This window comes from Eptatretus burgeri, chromosome 11 (assembly GCF_056783735.1).
Source record: "Eptatretus burgeri isolate ZD-2024b chromosome 11, Ebu_testis_v1, whole genome shotgun sequence".
Lineage (NCBI taxonomy): Eukaryota > Metazoa > Chordata > Myxini > Myxiniformes > Myxinidae > Eptatretus > Eptatretus burgeri.
In genome coordinates, this window is record NC_140971.1 from 3,438,741 (window position 1) to 3,455,524 (window position 16,784).

Genomic DNA, 16,784 nt, shown 5'->3' on the forward strand with positions numbered 1-16,784 from the left:
AAATAGCTGACGCTATCACCATCCTTCCTCAAATGATTCCCAAACTCGGTGTTTGCCAGTTAACAGGGCTGGCAGGATGGCCTAAAGGTACATACACTCGCCTCTAAGCCATCTAACCTGGGTTTGAATCCTGACCCAGCCATAAACTCTCATCCTGGTGTTTCACAGACAGGGTAATTCATCAATGTGAGCGACATCACTCGAATGGACGTGAAGTCGGGTGTCCCGTCTGCCAGCATTAGTTGGTGGACGTTAAAGATCCCATGGTGTCCTTCGTGAAGAGAAGGTGAGCTATTGCCGGCACCATGAACAAATTACAAATTCCTGCCCGAACTACTTTGTTGAACATCAGGCCTGGCCAGTCGGTTCATGAAAGACTTGGGCCAAATATCCCACCCGGCCATCCCCACAAGCACGTGGGAATAATTGTGGCCGTCAAAGGATAATAAGAAGAGGTGTTCACCAGTAAACTGATTCCCAAGTCAGTAAACCAGTGAAACCGGTTGATCACTCCATTCCCTTGCAAGGACGTACAATGAGATGACAGGAATGTTGAACATTCATCTTAATGTAATCAAACACAGTTGTTGTTTCTGTTTTCTATGTCAAGACTTCATTTTCCATGCTCAGTACATGAATGTTCTTGTGTTCGAATCATTGGTTGTGTATATAAGTGACAGCAGGACCAACGCAGCATGTAGGGTCGACGCTTTGAGATGGAGCTGCGTCGGTGGACCCAAGTGTATTACTTTTTTTCTGGTTCAAGGAGATCTCAGTTTCTGAAGCATTGTGTGATGAAGAACCTGTTTTTGTAACGCCCAACACAGGTAACATAACATGGGTGTAGTTTTTAGCCGTTCATTTTAGCAAAGCCTAGCCATTCGTCTCCACGAATAAGTTCTGTTCCTGGTTAGCGTGGGTTTCATTTCATCTTCAAGGAAGTCTCGCTCCACTCCTGGAGCAATGTCAATGCCTGGATTGCTTTGGTTGTGTTGCATCCTTCAGTTAATCCTTCATTTTCTTTCCAGAATTCAACCGCTGCCTTTAGAGCCTGCAGGCCCTCAGCGGCTCATACTTTGTCTGTCGGTGGGGAAGTGATGGAGGGAATGTGTGGCAATGAGGAGATAAGATTGAGGTTGTAAGTGAAAAGGAGGTTGTACTGGAATAAGGTTTCAATTTGGGTAACAGTTAATGAAATGCAGGCCAAAAACGACTTCTTGATGACATCGAGGAAACAAATCTAACTGATTAAATGTGACGAGGGATTATCTATTAATGGATGAATATATCTTCTTTCTTCTGAACCTCAGTGCATTGCCCACTGGTGCACACACTGCATCATACTGGGATACTCGTGGTGCATCGCCCCACCCCCAGGGTATTTGTGGTGCATCGCCACCTCGCCTCCCCCCCCACAGGGTACTCACGGTGCATCACCACCCCATCCTCCCCCCCCCTCCCCCAGGGTACTCGCTGTACATTGCCATACTGGGGTATTTGTGGTGCATCATGACCCTGCCCCCTTCCCCCCATGAGTAACTGCAGTGCATCTTCTCCCTGGGGTACTCACGGTGCACCCTCAGGTACTCGTGGTGCACCACCTCCCCTCCCCCCGGGGTACTCTCGGTGCATGGAATGCAAGGTCAAATGAGTGAAGTGTGGCTTTGGATCAGGCATGAAGATTAACTAGATTTAAAGTCTAACTGTAATTGTATCACCCCGCTCCCCCTCCCTGCTATCCCACCCTTCAGAATGACCCATTGATGGTAAAAGGTGGACCAAGCTGCAAGGTGATTAGGTAGCACATGAAACGAGAACGGCACTCTTGGAGCGCATACCTCGCGCCAGGAAAAGAGTTTACCTTTTGTATCCCAGTGATGGGTTGGATCTGCATCCAGACCTGATCCAAGATCGATTTGGTTTGTTCATGTCACCGAACCAACTCGTTCACCAAGTTTTATCCGAATCCATCCATAACTTTTGGAAATATGCTCACAGACAGACAGACGGGGGAAAACAACCTCCGTCCAGCTTGGGTGGCGGAGGTAATGACTTACACTTTCGGTCGTGAGCCATGAAGGCAACTTACCCAACTCATCATACACATCGATATCTGTGATGTCTTCGGTCTCAGTCCCTCAGGAGTCTGATCGCTCGAACGTTTCCTTTGGATTTGACACTGGACTGAACCCAATGGCACATTCATGGTCCTTGATCATCGGTCTCTGCTCCTCGACTCCTCGCCGCAAACCTGCGTAGGTACCCTGGTTCAAGTCTACAGACTCTTGTGCTGCAGATAATCGAGCCAGACATCTCCAACCTGGACAAACAGCAAGGTCGTTAATAAATGTAGCGTTCCACCGAAGCACAGCATTTGCATCTGAACAAGCTGAGTACAAAGCTGGACGGATGGACCGGACAGGCAGACAGACTGGACAGGCAGACGGACGTTATGCAACCCTTTTATACAGAAACCCGCCCTCAAGAATGTACATCCTCATTTCAATCTTCACTCCTCAATTGTGTTGCATGTAGATTTCATTTATCCATTCATTCGCTTTTGCAAGTGAGTACAAATGGGTACAATGAGGTGTGATAAGGATGCTGAACCGTTATGTCGGAGTTCGTGGGTTCAAATCGGATTGAAAGTGGCAGTATGTATTAAAGTGGAGCTCAACTGGAATTCCAAAAACTTTACATTGATACATCCGAGCACGACAGGTTGATAGGATTCTTTAAAACTTCACATCCTCTACATGTACGATGGAATGGTAAGTGTGCACTCGGTGAGTTTCCCAGTCGTCGACATGACATGACATGAAGGAAGCATGTCTGACTTTTGTACATTCCTCAGTAGGAATTCAAGCCTTCTGGACACTGAGCTAGTCTCAGAGGAATCGCCATAAGATTGTTAGATAAAAGCAGGATCACTGATAACATTCGGGAAGGAGGCAATCTGCCTGCCGTGGCTATTCGAGTGTTAAATGGTGTTCCACAATTTGTGGCAATCTGAGAATGAAGTGCTCGTGCTGTCTCCCAACTGAAACAGGGTATAAGCCCATCTTTCCCCCCCCCCCCCACTCATCCCGCCTTACCTTGCTCCTCTTTTCATGTCACATTATGAACCTTTGTGTTTGAATTTGGTTGTGCACTGTAAGGTGTCTAATAAATACACTGGCCTGATGCGCTCTCAACATGAAAGAAGCATTTCTGTCCTGCACAGCCTCGTGTCATTGACTCGAAACCTGTATATGATGATGAGCACGGACAGACGGCGAACCTGTGAAAACACTGCGTCCGCAGCAGCACGTACGGGCCTGTTGGCCAGCGCTCGAGCGAAGTGTGAGTACTCGGTGGCGATGCGTACATCACGAGAACCATACGCCTCGGTGCTGAGGTACACCTGCATGCACACTGATGCGCCTTTCGTATCTCGGGTTTAAAAACTCGAGTTAAATTCGAGTTAAAAGAACTCGAATTTAAAAAGGAAAACTAAACTCAGCTCAGTTTCTTTTTTACAATTACAAATCGATATCAATAATAATAAAATTCCACACCAAATGATTTGATGAACGAGATGATTTTCTATTCCACATTTAGACCGGGAGCCCAGACGATATATTCATGTGAAAAATGGCAAAACGTTTCACCTCATGGACACATGGGAATGCTAAACGGACATGTAACATATGCATTGCTGCCAGGGTGGAAGTGTGGCTTTAAACCCCTAAAACCACACATAATGGGCCCCCAAAAAACGACATTTATTGATGTGAAAGATGGCAAGGGAAAAATCGATCTCAAATCTTACAATAAGGTCCCCTGAATAATAAATGACCAATGACAGGATATTTGGGGGAGGCCTTGACCTTGACAGCAACCCTAAAAGGTGATATCATCCACCCGAAGTGTACAAAAGCTTCACTTTGACAGTCGATTTACTCTGAAACTAAGCCATGTAGACTGAAGAGCATAATCCATCCATCCATTGGGACCATACTCTGGGCAGAGCGCTGGTGCTACCTAAGCAGTCCCCTCGGCTATTGGGCACAATCCTGGACAGGTCGCCACTCCGACACAGGATACCAGCAAGCTGGCACTCATTTTGCCGACCTCAGAAGGATGACAGGTAGAGTCAACTTCACCTGGTATTGTTTCAACAGCTGAGTGTGATTTGAACTCAGGATCATAAGATCCCAAGCCCACCACCCAGACCATTAAACCAACACCAGGCAGAGAACATAATAATGTATTATCAACTAATATAAAATGGTACCTAAAGTTTACAAGAAAACTTTTCAGAGTCATGAGTGACGATGTGATGATGTAATGGCTCGTATTATATGTCATCCAATTGGTGATTTTGAATCTTTCTCTAACATAGGTGAGTAAGGTGTCAGATGAAATCTAACGAAGAAAGAAGGTTAATAATAACTATAGTTTCATTGATTCAAACAATGCTTTCTTCGTCTTCTCTCTCACCACTATCCTTGCTCCATTTATTGTCTGAATCACCATCTTCCGTAGTAGCTTTACAGTGTTTAGTTTGATCTCTTCAGTTATGAATAAAAAAAAGTTCATTTGAAAAAATTGTTTCCACATAATTCGTAATTTATCTGAATTTGGCATTATTGGTAGGGGGTGAATACTTTTGTAGGCCACTGTGAGAATCATGATTATTATCAGTCTCCATTTGTATTCATATGTGCCATTTTGAAGGGTAATGACAAGTAGCAAAAATGAAAAAAACACATGGTACTCAGAAAAAAACACATGGTACTCAGAAAAAAACACATGGTACTCAGAAAAAAACACATGGTACGATCAACCATTAGTAATGACGTAATACCAACGTGGATTCACTCCTAAAAAATAGTTATACGAGATAGCTTGTACCTGGCATATGGAAATGAAAATCTTGTCTCACTGCCTTCTACGAGTTTTCTCATAATGTGGGGTTTCCCCAGCAATCGATAGGAAATGAACTTAGATTTTCTCATAGAGGGTAAAATTTAAAAATAAAGCACTGTACATGCACATGCATACTTGGCTTGCGAATGGGAGTGATGTATACTATAAGAGTTGGCAGTCAACGTGTTAATGAAAGTTAAAATAAATCCGGAAGTTTTGCATGACTGAAGCAGTCTTGTGAATGTACACAAATGAATGGTGAGGTTTCATGACATTGCCATTAAGCCGCGACTATAATACCCAGTCGCTACTACAATCACTTACAAGAAAGCATCACAAGATCAACTGAGAGTGATTCCTGACCGAGTATGGACAGCAATTGAATATCAATATGATATGTGCCGCACTGTTAATGGTGCACACATTGAAGTTGTGTAATACCATTTCAAAAACCTTTTGAAACGGATAAAACTACAATGTACAAAAACCTTTTGAAATGGATAAAACGACAATGTACGAAAACCTTTTGAAACGGATAAAACTGCAATGTACAAAAACCTCTTGAAACAGATAAAACTGCAATATACAAAAACCTCTTTAAACGGATAAAACTGTAATGTACAAAAACCTTTTGAAATGGATAAAACTACAATGTACAAAAACCTTTTGAAACGGATAAAACTGCAATGTACGAAAACCTTTTGAAACGGAAAAAACTACAATGTACGAAAACCTTTTGAAACGGATAAAACTGCAATGTACAAAAATGTTTTGAAATGGATAAAACTACAATGTACAAAAACCTTTTGAAACGGATAAAACTGCAATGTACGAAAACCTTTTGAAACGGAAAAAAACTACAATGTACGAAAACCTTTTGAAACGGATAAAACTGCAATGTACAAAAACCTCATGAAACGGATAAAACTGCAATATACAAAAACCTCTTGAAACGTATAAAACTGCAATGTACAAAAACCTTTTGAAACAGATAAAACTGCAATATACAAAAACCTTTCAAAATGGATAAAATTACATTGTAGAAAAACCTGTTAAAATGGATAAAACTACATTGTACAAAAACCTTTTGAAACGGATAAAACTACAATGTACAAAATCCTTTCGAAACGGATAAAACTACAATGTACAAAAACCTTTTGAAACAGATAAAACTAATATTCAAAAAAAAGTGGTTGTTAATATTCAAAACAAAGATAATAAATGTTTTCTATGGTCTGTTCTTGCTCACTTACATCCTCCACTATGGAAACCTGAAAGGGTTGAACATTATAAGAAATACGAGAATACATTAAATGTTGAAGATTTGAAGTTTCCAATGTAATTGAGAGATATTGCTAAATTTGAGAAAATGAAGAATCTATCTGTTAATGTATATGGATTAACGGATACAAACAAAGTTCAGATATTAAAAATTTCAAACAACTATAAAAATGATGAAACACACATTGAGCTTCTCTACTTTACTTCAAAGGAAAAAAATCACATTATGCTTTCATCAAAAATTTATCAACATTAACCAAATCACAACTATACAAGAGAAAATGTAAAACGTACCCCTGTAAGAGATGTCTCAACTCCTTTCATACAAAAGAATGTTTAAATCAACATTCAAAATATTGCAGTAATCATCAATCAACCGTCATCAATTTAGCAAAAGCAGGTTCAAACATATCATTCAAAGATTTTAACAAATCTATAAAACATCCGTTTGTGATATATGCTGATTTTGAAAGTATCCTTGAAAAGATAGATACTGTTTCTCCAAATCCAAATAAATCATACGCAAATAAATATCAAAAACATACTCCTTGTGGTTTCTGTTATTATATCAAATCATCTGTCAGTGATGAATACAAGTTAGAACTTTATAGTGGAGAAGATGCCTCAGAGGAGTTTGTAAGATGATTGTAAAAAGACTGTATTAGACGAAGAAAAATAATGGTTAAAACCTATAAACCAATGCCATTAACAAAGGGAGAGAAAAAGGAATTTAGAAAGAACAGTATCTGTCATATTTGTGAGGAGAAAATTGAGGGAGAGGTCAAAGTTAGGGATCATTGTCATTTTACTGGAAAATATAGAAGTCCAGCTCATTCCTGTTGTAATCTTAATTACAAGCCCCCAAACTTTATTCCTGTCTTTCTTCACAACAACGCTCACTATTTCACACATCTATTTATAAATGAACTTTCAAAGACATCTGGAGATATTTCTGCCATTCCTAACACAGATCAAAAATACATCTCATTCACAAAAACAATTCATACATCCCCCATATCAGATTTCTTGACAGAGACAAGTTTATGGCAAGTCTATTATCTAACTTAGCATCAAATATTAAAAACTTACCGAATCTTAAATCATATTTCTCAAATCAGGAAGAGATTGATCTATTATCAAAAAAGGGAATATATCCATATGACTATATGGTTTAATTTGAGAAGTTGAAAGAAACACAACTTCTTTCAAGGGAAAGTTTCCATAGCAACTTGAATAAAACTCATATTTCCGATAGAGATTATACACAAGCTAAAAAGGTTTGGGAGAAGTTTAATATAAAGAATCTTGGAGAATATCATGATTTATATCTTAAAACTGATGTATTGTTATTGACTGATGTGTTTGAAACTTTTAGAACAGTCTGTCATAATAAAAATTCCTATGGATTCGACCCCGCTCACGATTACACAGCCCCGGGTTTGGCTTGGAGTGCTATGTTAAAAATGACAAAACAGAATTTGGAATTAATCAGTGATATAGATATGCTTTTAATGATAGAGAAGGCTAAAAGAGGAGGAATATCTCAAGTATGTTCCAAGAGATATGCTAAAGCAAATAACAAATATCTTCCTGATTATAATAAGAATGAGGACAACTCTTACCTGATGTATTATGATGTCAACAATTTGTATGGGTGGGCGATGTCTCAATCTTTACCTTCTGGAAAACTTAAATGGGTTAAAGGAAAACATTATGAAAAAGTTTTACAATACATTGTTGTCTCCTCTCAAAAAGAATTGGATGAAGCTGAAGTTAGATATTATTTTGAGGTTGATTTAAAATATCGACAAGAACTTCATAACAAACATAAAGACCTACCTTATGCTCCTGATAAAGAAAGTCCAAGAAAAGAATGGTTCAGTGATTCCCAACAATCATTTAATATAAAAGGTAAATCTACAGAAAAACTACTTACAACATTAAATGATAAAGAAAGTTATGTTTTGCATCAAAGGAACTTGAGATAATATTTATCTGCTGGGTTGAGAGTGAGGAAAATTCATCGGATTTTGAAATTTAAACAGTCATTGGTTAAAGAAGTATATTGATTTTAATACAAAAGGGAGAACAGAAGCAAAAACAGATTTTGAGAAGGACTTTTATAAATTAATGAATAATGCTGTATTTGGATAGACTATGGAAAATGTTAGGAATCGACAAAACATAAGACTTGCTACATCTTGGAAACAGGCTTCAAAGTTAATTAATAGACTAAGTTTTGAGCGAGCGGAGGTGTTTTCAGAGAACTTTTGTGCTATTCATTTGAAAAAAGAGAGTATTGAAATGGATAAACCTATTTGTATAGGAACATCAATTCTTGACTTATCAAAGTCGTTAATGTACGACTATTACTGTAAAAATTTAAAATCACAGTATAAGGATAATGTGTCATTGTTATAAATTGATACAGATAGTTTTATATTATAAATTAAGACAAGTGATGTATATGAGCATATGATTGATAATATTGATATATGTGATACAAGTAATTGTTTTCATGTGTTGTTGTGTTGTTTTCATCAAAGAATAAAAAGGTTATTGGTAAGTTTAAAGATCAATTGGATGGGAAGGTCATGAGTGAATTTATAGGATTGAGATCAAAGTCGTATGCTTTCACGTATATTGATAATAATAACATTGAAAGGTGTGATCAGAAGCGAAAGGGAATAAGGAAAAATATAATCAAGGAAACAATAAACTTTAAACATTATTACAACTGTTTAACCTTGAAGAAGGAAGAGTACAGAAAAATGAATACAATAAGAAGTTATAAACACTAATTATATACAGAAGAGATAAATAAGAAAGCATTTGGAGCTTTTGATGATAAAATATATTGTTGTGGTTACCAGATTCGCAAACCACCATTCAGGTCCCTTAGGTGAGGTATCTCGGTAAGTACATGTGTAGTTAGGCCCGAACCCGTTGTCTAGTGGGAATACATGTCATTTATGCGAGCTGCGACTCTTCAGGATAGCCGTTTTTCTTTTACTATCTTTATTTTGGACCAATCGCCATCACCACAACCACAACATCAACCACCGACCACAACCACCGCTTCACCACAACCGCCACGACCTTCACGCACACCTCACAACCGTAGCATCGCCACCGTTCTTGCCCCGCTGTGGGTACCGGTGTTGGACTCATGCAGAACGCGCGTCGAACAGCGTGTACAAAATCACGGATTTTCTGCTTCAGAAGCGGATCAGGAACGACACACGCCCACTTTTTGCCGTCCAATCGGTGAGCGAGGGGCGAATTGGCCCCGCCCCCAGGGCGATCGATATATGCAAATTTGTGGATCAAAAAGCCTTCACGCCCACTTTTTCTCGGGCCAATGGGGAGCGAGGTGAAAGGTCAAAGGGAGGGGGTCAAAGGCGAAGTTACGGGGGGGGATAAAAGGACGGTGTTCGTCAGTCAGAACAGAGTCAGCAGAACGAGAACTCGGAACGAGAGAGTCAGCAGAATGAGAACGAGGAGTCGGAACGAGAGAGTCAGCAGAATGAGAACGAGGAGTCGGAACGAGAGAGTCAGCAGAACGAGAACGAGGAGTCGGAACGGGAGAGTCGCAAACGAGAACGAAAGAAGTCTGGAGCCCGAAGCCTGCAGTGGCTGGAGAAGCTGAAGAGAGTCGGACGAGGGGGTGCTCGCGTCGGTGCCAGGAGCTGCACGCCCGAGGGAGGCCGGCAGCGCGACCTGGCCGAGGTGGAGACGCACACCAGGGATAATAAAGATCCTCTATACCCCGAGCATCAGCAACCCCCCTCCTGTTTCCCCCCGCGCTGAGATAGTGCGACCAAGGGGGCCCCGTTCCCACCCCCTGCCAGGCACTGTCCACGAGGCCCGCGGGTTGCGGGGCCATCGCCGCTCCGCGTCTCATCACCAGACGGGTAGGCCCGACCCGGTCTCGGCCTCAGGCCTGCCCCATTCTTGGGGGATTTCTTTTCCTTGGTTTTGGGTATGTGTTGTCGGCGCCGTCTGTGAAGTAGAATTGTATAAGTGTTGCCGTGTGCTCGGTAGTCGGTATTAGCTCTGCACTGTGTTTTCACTTTTATGTTTGCTTTTTGTGTAAATGGAATTGTGTTTTCTTTTTGTGTGCATTTGGTGGAATTGTATTTGTGTGCTTTCCGTTCGTCGCGAATAAATGTGCTTTATTGTTGAACTGTTCTCCCGCTTCGCTTCGTCTTTTCCCCCATTGAACCCTCATCTTGCTTCACGTAAAGGGTTGGTAGTGGGCTGAACACGCCCGATAATTAATCGAACCGTCGAGGTCGACGATAACACCGCTCGGTTATTCTGATAGTACGGAACGGGTCGCTTAAGTGGCCCGTGTCCGAAGTCGACCTGCGGCGAGGTGCGATCGCCCGGTCTACCCTCCGTGTGGGTACTTAGGTAGTTCGAATTTGGCGAGCAACCCTATCCCACGCGGGGGCTGATTGGCTCGATCGCGGTGAGACCGAAAGGTCCACCCGTGACTGGTTCCCGGCGTTAGTCCGAGAGGGTCACGACTGGATTGTCCGTCCGGTGGGCGACGTGCCGCGATTCGAGTTACGTGGCCGTCCGCACGCCGGCGGGCGCGAAGACCGCAACAATATATTTTAGAGAATGGAATCAATAGTCTCCCTTATGGTTATAAGTATAAATGTTCAGATATTTGGTTGGGGAATACACTCGATGGAATTGAATGTTATAAGAAAATTAAGTTATTCCCTAAAGTAGAACATGGGCAAATATTCGTTGGTTCGCTCTTTGAGTGGAATGAAAATATAAAAGGACTGTGATTATGTTCGGGGGAAGAAGTGCTTTAATCAGTAAGTCTGAATCTTTCATAGTCTCAATTTTACATTTGCTTGTATGGGAGGGAAGGGGAGAGGTGGGGAGAAAATCAGTCTCCTATTTTGAGCTTTTGGGGCTTGAGTCAGAATTTTTTTCCCTTTTTGGATTCATTTGAATGGGTGTCTCAGAAACCCCATTTATCATCTACTCTTATGTGATCGAGCAGTGTCCGTAGGTGAGTGAGTGAGTGAGTGAGTGAGTGAGTCCGTAAACACTTCAATCATTATTGCTTGAACCAAACATACAATTTTGATGAAACTTGGCCACAAGCTTCATATCTGATGCCTAACGAAGGGTTATTAACCGCATAAAAATCTGCGCTCATTATGGGGGTCTACGGGGTTGTTTTTGACCTTTGACCCCCCCCCTCAAAAAAAAAAGGTAATTGCTCTCTTCTCCAAAACTACACAAACAATTTTGATGCTTTCTGAAATTCTGTGTGGAGTAGAATACAGCCTGCATCACCCTTGATGTACCAAAGTTTGTTCATGGTATTAAAAAAAAATTCAGGGTCTGAGGGAGTTTTTGGGGGGGGGGGGGTTGAGTGACTTGCTCCGGATCCAGGTGAGTTTCAGGACAGGCGGTCTTATTTATGTCAAGTCTACTCCTGGGATTTGGGAGGTGTTAGAGCAGCACACGGAGAATGATAAATGGAGTTCTTGATGTGCAGTGCGACTCTGCCGCCAGCACGGGGTTCAGGTCTATCAAACAGGAGGAGACTACCTGCATGAGACACTAAGGAGTGAGGGATGTCCTGTGAGAGGAAGGATTCTGTTAAACAGATGATGTCTGATTTATCGGCAGCGGACTGGATTGAGAGATCTATCATCTTGAAGCGGGGGCCCTTTTTTTTTTTGTCTACCTTGTCGAGGCTCGTATGAAAGCTAACACACAGCTGACAGCAAGGGGGCATGAGACAAGAGGGGTGGGAGTGGAAGGGACAAAACAGTGGGGAACAGACACATTAGGTGAACTGTGGAAGGGAGAGGGATGGGGATGGGACGGGGAACATGGCGAAGAGAAGATGGACATTACAGGGACTTTCAGGAAGGAAAGCAGGGGAATTGAAGGAAGTGGGCTTAGGTGGATTATCGGGGGTAGAAAAGATCGAGGATTTGGATGGGGTAAGATAAGAGGTGGTGGTGAACAGCTGTTTTGAAAGCCTGGACGGAAGAATGGGAAAGAATAGAGTGAGGAAGTTTATTCCAAAGGCGGGAAAAAAGAGGAATGAAAGAGTGAAGATGAGCAGTGATTCGTGATTTTGGTAGTTTTACCAGAAGGGGGTTGTTGGCGGACCTTGAGCGCCCTGTGGAAATGTGGTGGGGACAAATCGCAGAGAGAGCAGGGGGGCAAGGCTGGAGAGGAGTCGGTAGAAGACAGAAAGACCACCGACCAACCTGCGGTGATTGAGTGAGAGGCCCAAAGACTCAGCTTCATTGCGGGAGATGCCGATGATCTTAAATGCCCTGGTTTCGACAGCGTGAAGCCGAGAAAGGTGGGAGGCAGGAGCACCAGCCCAGAGGGGAGAGCAGTACTCCATCAGGCTACGGACAAAAGCTTTGTAAGTGGTCAGGAGCTCAAGAGGGCCGAGGAAGGACTTTGCACGACGGAGGATTCCCAGTCGGCGACTGGCTTTTGAGGAGAGGTTGGAAATGTGCCTTTCCCAGGAAAGGTCATGGCAGATAGTGAGACCAAGAAGCTTGAAAAGACTTCTTCCAGAGGATTGTTGAGAAAGTGGATGGGGGGGTTTTCTAAACGGTCCTTTCGAAGAGACATAGTGAGAGTGTGAGATTTGTCTGGATTGAAAGACATGTTCCACGTGTTGCACCTTGGATGTTTGAGGTCCACACATTTAGGGACAAGGGAGAAGGAGCAGCTGATGCAGCATATGAATGTGAAAATGGGCAAGGACATTGAATCTACAGGTGTAGTGTCATTTGTAAGGACTGGAAAGGAGCAAGACAGGATCAGGCCATCGATTTGATGTTCCGATGAGGCTGGACGATGATCCTGTTCCGTGCTCCAACCGATTTACAAAAGACGTGCTATCGTACGATGAGGCAGTCACTTCTACCTCTTCGTCTCCAGAACTCCACCACCTTCCTCCACTCACTCACTCGTCACATCCCACCTCTCCATGTAAATAATTATGCACCGATGAAACCCTCAGTACCTATTCGGTGTTTTTCTTCATTGTTCGACGTGAAATATATAACTTTTATTTTTGTGTAAATACATCTTGTACGTACTTTTCTCTATTATCTGGTATTATTGTTCCTCATGAAATGGTTTAATTTGTGATTTATTAAGACGACATGTGCAGTGCTGGAACGTATCCCCCTGGATTTTCGTTCATTCTCATGGGAAACAGCGTTTCAGTTTAAGCGGTATCAGTTCAAGACAAATCGTGTTGATAGATTAAACAACAAACGAAGGGTATACAGCATTCCCGTTACGACATTCCTCCTGTGGCTCTGGAACAGCGGACCAGTAAAACGTGTGAGGAACCTCCCGACCTGGGGCTCGCTGAGCGCACAGCGCACACCGGAAACGCACACCTCGGGGCTGGGACAGCGGATACACCGCAAAGGTTCGGCCTTTCGTGCCGCCCTCCGTCGATTCTCGGGACATTCAGTCAGGACGACAAAGCGAACAAACCCGTTCGCTTTGAGCAGGCCACGGAACGGAACGGAACGGCGTATCCAGCGAAGCCCCGGTATCCAGGAAGTGACGTCACGCTGACGTCACCTGCACCGGATCATCAAACGAATTGCAATAAAATGACGAGTTTCCTTATAAGGAAATTCCACACGAGGCCATTTTAGCATGCGCAATAGTTGTCAACAACATGTGGTTGGGTTTTTTTTTTTTCTGTGCTGTATTTCTATTTATATATTTAATTTTCGTGCACAAGGCAATCGACGCACAGGACGAGGCCATTCAGCCCATCGTGTCTGCGCAAACACCACACCAACCCATCCACACAAGATCCAAGGAAGAAAATGCAAATTTTTTAAAATGATTTTTGTTAAAATTTAAAGTTTTTGCATTTTTTTTTTATTCTTCCCCTCAGGGGAAGGGGCATGGGCTTGGGTTAAAAACACAAAACATCAACCACACAACACCTCTAAACAAGACCTCCACCAACAGCAACTCCGTACACAATGACCCATCAATACTCAAACTACCGAAAAGTCCTACCAACATCCCCATACCCCTCTATCTCCATAACTCACAGGTACCTATCTCATTCTAATTTAAACTTATCAGCTGTTTCTGTTTCTGCCTGTTTACCTCCCGTATCTATTACCACCCCCAGATCTTTCTCCTGTGTGACACGCTCCAAAATTAGTCCTTACATCATGTAGTCTCTATTTTCATTGTTCTTTCCCATCCCCAACACCTTACACTTGCTCAGGTTAAATTACATCTGCCAATCTTTCGCCCAATCCATACAAGTGTCAATACTTTCCTGAATCTGATCACCACCACCCTCCACTATCCACCTTACTTCCAAGCTTTGTGTCATTTGCAAATTTGGAAACCCTACTCTTCAGCCCATTATCCAAATAATTGATGTAAATAATGAATAGTAATGGTCTGAGTACTGATCCCTGAGGTACCCTGCTACTTACATCCTCCCAGCGAGACATCCTCCCACTCACAGCCACTCTTTGATTCCCAACACTAAGCCAGTTTACAATCCAATTAGCTACCTGACCAGCCACTCCACAAGCCCTCACTCGAGCTAACAACCTCCGATGTGGTACCTTATCAAATACCTTCTTAAAGTCTAGATATACTATGTCCCCTGCCTTTCCATCATCCACCCAATCAGACACTGATTCCTAGAACTCTAAAAGATTTGTTAAACAGGAACTACCTTTGGTGAACCCATGCTGACTCCCTTTAATTAGTTTGTATTTGTTTAAATGGTTCCTCATCTAGTCCCTAATTAATGTCTCCAACACCTTCCCCACAACTGAAATCAAACTAACAGGTCTATGGTTTCCCAATTCTTCTCTGGATCCTTTATTAAATAACGTTGTTACATTCACTACTCTCCAATCCTCCGGTACCTGTCCTGACTCCAGGGAACTATTGAAAATATCCGTTCACATCTCGCTTACCTGCTCAGACACCTCCATCAAGACTCTCAGGTGCATGTTATCTGGACCCGGAGCCTTATCTACTCTTAGATCACCGAGCTGTTCCTTTACTTCCTCCACTCCAACCTGGATCCTCTGTAAAAGCCCTTCCTCACCTCCTCGATAGATACTCTCAGCTATTGGCAATTCTCCAGACTGTTCTTGTGTAAAGGTTGAAGTAAAATACCTGTTTAATAAGCCTGCTATCTCACTTTTATCACTAACAACTCTCCCAATGCTTTTCCTCAATGGGCCCACACTGGTCCTTATCTGTTCTTTTACCCTGATATACTTAAATAAAGCCTTGCTATGATGTTTAATATTCTTAGCCATGTCCTTCTCATACTCTCTTTTGGCTTGCCGAGTTATTTTCTTAACTTACCTCTGTTTACTCCAATAGTGATATCAATCTAACTCCAGTTCTGTTATTTTAAACCTAATAAATACCTTTTGTTTCCCCTTAATAACGTTCCTTATCTCACTACTCAACCACCCTGACCTCTTTCAGCTTCTCGTTTTACACCTCATTGTAATGTACTTACTCTGCACTCTACACATTTGGTCCTTGAAGGTTTCCCATTTCTCTGATGGTGATTGTCCTGTTGTTGGAGTCACACAGTCTCCATCACTTTCTCCTCATACCCTCAATATTTGCCTTCCTGAAATCTAATAGCCTTACCCTGATATCCTGAACTCTAACCCTCAACAGAATCCTTGCACACACACAATGTTATGGTCACGTGATCCTAAATGCTCCCCGACCTCCAGCTCCTCCACCACATTGGGATCGTAACTTAAAAGGAGGTTGAACACTGCACTCCCCCCCCCCCCCCCCGTGGGCTTTTCTACAAACTGGGTTAAAAAAACAATCTTGGACTAAAACTGGGAAATTCTCATCCGCTCTTCTCTTTCCCTGTTCCTGGACCCAATCTATCCCTGGCAAGTTAAAATCCCCCATAATATTGTTGGAGTTGGAGTTGGAGTTGGAGTTGGAGTTGGAGTTGGAGTTGGAGTTGGAGTTGGAGTTGGAGTTGGAGTTGGAGTTGGAGTTGGAGTTGGAGTTGGAGTTGGAGTTGGAGTTGGAGTTGGTTGTTGGAGTTGGTTGTTGGAGTTGGTTGTTGGAGTTGGTTGTTGGAGTTGGTTGTTGGAGTTGGTTGTTGGAGTTAGTTGTTGTTTTTCGGTCTCCCATCCTGAGGGACGATTTCGAGACAGTCATCGTTCAAGCTCAAGGACTCCGTGTTGACAGTCAACATTCCGTAAGAAAGTCCTCTTTACAACCACACACACAACAGTTTGATTTAAATTTTATTTCAATGTAATTTCATTGATTCATTCATCGAGTTCATTAAAAAAAATAAAATTAAATAACAAGAAGGAAATACTGCAATTCCGTTCCGACATTTCTCCTCTGGAACAGCAAACCGGTAAAACGTGAGGAATCTCCCGACGTATCCGAGGCGGCCTCGCTGAGTGCAGAGCGCACACCGGAAGCGCACACCTTGGTCTTGGGGGCTCGTATCCTCGTTTAATGTTCACCGTTCACCAAGGAAGCAGCACGTACCAACCGACCGGCACAGACAGGGA

At 42.6% G+C, this 16,784-nt stretch overlaps 1 pseudogene across 1 annotated transcript; it reads right to left on the reverse strand.

The window, feature by feature from the left end:
- Positions 1 to 122: 122 nt before the first annotated feature.
- On the reverse strand, positions 123 to 16,755 carry LOC147016317 (uncharacterized; annotated as a pseudogene). Its single transcript, XR_015049634.1, has 5 exons — positions 16,623 to 16,755; positions 13,509 to 16,390; positions 3,281 to 3,432; positions 2,090 to 2,320; positions 123 to 1,080 (listed from the first exon to the last, which is right to left on the reverse strand). The product of XR_015049634.1 is annotated as an uncharacterized LOC147016317 (transcript).
- Between the last annotated feature and the right edge of the window lie 29 nt (positions 16,756 to 16,784).